This window comes from Mustela erminea, chromosome 8 (assembly GCF_009829155.1).
Source record: "Mustela erminea isolate mMusErm1 chromosome 8, mMusErm1.Pri, whole genome shotgun sequence".
Lineage (NCBI taxonomy): Eukaryota > Metazoa > Chordata > Mammalia > Carnivora > Mustelidae > Mustela > Mustela erminea.
Genome location: NC_045621.1, coordinates 71,352,966 through 71,355,860, shown reverse-complemented (window position 1 = coordinate 71,355,860; position 2,895 = coordinate 71,352,966).

Below are 2,895 nucleotides of genomic sequence, written 5' to 3'. Positions count from 1 at the left end.
CATCCTACGGGATTTACCCCAGGAAAATAAAGCTGAAGCAACATTTGAAAATCAGTTAAGGTAACTCTTCATTTCCACGCACTAAAGAAAAAAAAAAAAGATCATCTCAATGGGTACAGAAAAAGCCTTTGATAAAATATACCATTCATTCATGATTTAAATACACATACACAAACTCTCTACAAACTAGAAACAGAAAAGAACCTTCTCAACCTAATAAAGGGCATCTAAAAAAGCCTACAATCACACATAATAGTGGACTGAATACTTTCCCCCTAAGATCATGAATACGGCAAAGATGTCCATTCTCACTACTCCTGTCAGAACTATACTAGAAGTCCTAGTCAGGGCTGTAGCAAAACCAACAAATAAAATAAAACAATACAAGCAAAAGTCATATGGATTAGAAAGAATTAAATAAAACTATCCCTAGTCACAGAACACAGGATTGTCAAGATAGAAAATCCCAAAGAAGCTACTACAGTTTTATCACAAATTCAATTACTGTAATTCGACAAAAACATAAGAAAAAAACAAAATGAAAACAAAACCTACAGCTAGAAATCCAATCCCAATTCTTAGGAACTTAAAAACAGATTAGGAAAATATTTATATCAGTCTAGATATCATCAACCTTTTTAACATTTCCAGACTCAATAAAATATATAAATTAGCTCATAACAACTAGTTATGTAATACTTTAAAACAGTAAGTTAAAATAAGTTTTAAAAAGTTATTAAGTTTTATTTTAGAATACAGTATCTTGAAATATCTCAAGGTACAGCTACATTCTACCCATCCCCATTAAATGACAATCATACACAATAGTAAGTATCAAGATGGGGGCAACTGGGCGGATCAGTCTATTAAGTGGCTGCCTTCCTGAACTCAGGTCATGATCCCAGGACCCTGGGATGGGATCCCATGTCAAGCACCCTGCTCAGTGGAGAGTCTGCTTCCCCCTCTCCCTCTGCCCCTACTTTGCTCTCTCTCAAGTAAATAAATAAAATCTTAAAAAAAGAAAAAAGTGTCAGGATGTATTAAGCAAATTTCTCAGATTGACATTTTATACTACTTTTCCTGGATTTGGGCTCCTAATGAATTAATACAATGTCTACCTATCCAATAGTCAACTGAAAAGTAACAAGTTGTTCTAAAGGGTTTCATAGAAGATATGCTAAACCCAATAATGCACATCATTCAGAAGTCATCAAATGACACTGTGGACTGTCTCTACCTTGATTTAAAACTTTCTCACTACTCATGATTTAAATTTTAGTTTAAATAGGGGCGCCTCGGTGGCTCAGTCGTTAAGCATCTCTTAGGTGGTGATTCTGAGGTCCTGGGACCAGCCCAGCATCTGGCTTCCTGCTCGAGAGGAAGTCTGCTTCTCCCTCTCCCACTCCTCTTGCTTCTGTTCCCTCTCTTGCTGTCTCTATCTCTGTCAAATAAATAAATAAATAAATAGATAGAGAGATAAAGAAATAAATAAATTTTGATTCAAATAAAGGATGCTAGTTATTCTAAAATTCAGTACACACGTTAAGTATTTTGGCAATAAAACAACATTTAACTTTTTAGACAGCAAACTAGCTTTTCAGTGATCATTTTTAGCTACTATGAATTGGCTTTGTGGACCCAAATTTAAAAGATAAAAGGAACTGAATCAACATAATGGGATAATCAAGGTTTCTTTCTAATGCATTGTTTTGGTGATTCACTCCACCCTAGAGAAAAACAAGACCTCCCAGAATGACCCATAGATACAGTAAGTCTTAAGGAAGAGGAAATAACTCAACTTGGAATAATAACCATTATCTCCCAATGTTCCTCATTTTAAAATAAGAATACAGCCAAATAGTAAAGATAAAAATACCACAACTTATTTTGATGGAATATCTTTATATCCAAAAAACTCAAAGAAAAAAGTCTAGATTTTATTATACTGAGGTACAAATGGTTTGGGTTCAATTAAATGAATGTTATTGTAAAAAGAAAAAAGGCATCATTAAGTACAAATACACAAAAATACATACCCTCCCACAAAAAATCATCGTAAGAGTTCTGCAAAAACACGGGTCACTTGGCATTTTTTAATAATACACATTATAAAACTAATTAGTTTAGGAAAGCTATATAAATAGCACTATAGTCCAAAGAGATTACCCAAAGTTTATATGGGATTTAGACTAAGGTGAACCTAATATATCCCTTATATGGTATAAATCTATAATCTTAACAAAAAATATAGTATTCACTAAAAGCCAAACAGTTGCCAAACTGCCAGATAGTATTCACTAAAAGCCAAACAGATGCCGACTCTACTACTTACAAGCTCTACGACCTTGGGCAAGACACTATGCTTTCTGTCTACCATTCCTTCCTCTGTAAACTGGGAATATTATCCATCATAGTGTCTTAATAAAGATTAAATGAGGTAAAAATGCCTGATGTTACATAAAAAGAAAATATAAAAGTACTATTATTCTAGATCTATATATTTTTTAAATGACATGATTTTCACATCTCTTAAAAGCATTCTTGGTTTTTTACAGAATATTAGAAAAATTGAAAGGGACAAAACATATGATCCTTAGTGCTTACACAGATATTCTTGTTGATACCTCTGTGAAAACTATACTCCGACCTTCCCCATAAGAGAAATAAAATATTATTAAAATGTTCTTGACTCAAAAAAATAAGGTCTCTGAAACTATCCCTTTACCAAATATAAAAATACAGCTGCTCTGATGAAATGTTTACAAATTCAATTAGGTTTAAATATGAAGAATGCTCTTAAGTGATAATGTGTTCCAGGATTTAACTGCTTTTCAATTATTTACATTTTCTTTTCTTTTTTTTTTTTTTTAAAGATTTTATTTGTTTATTTGACAG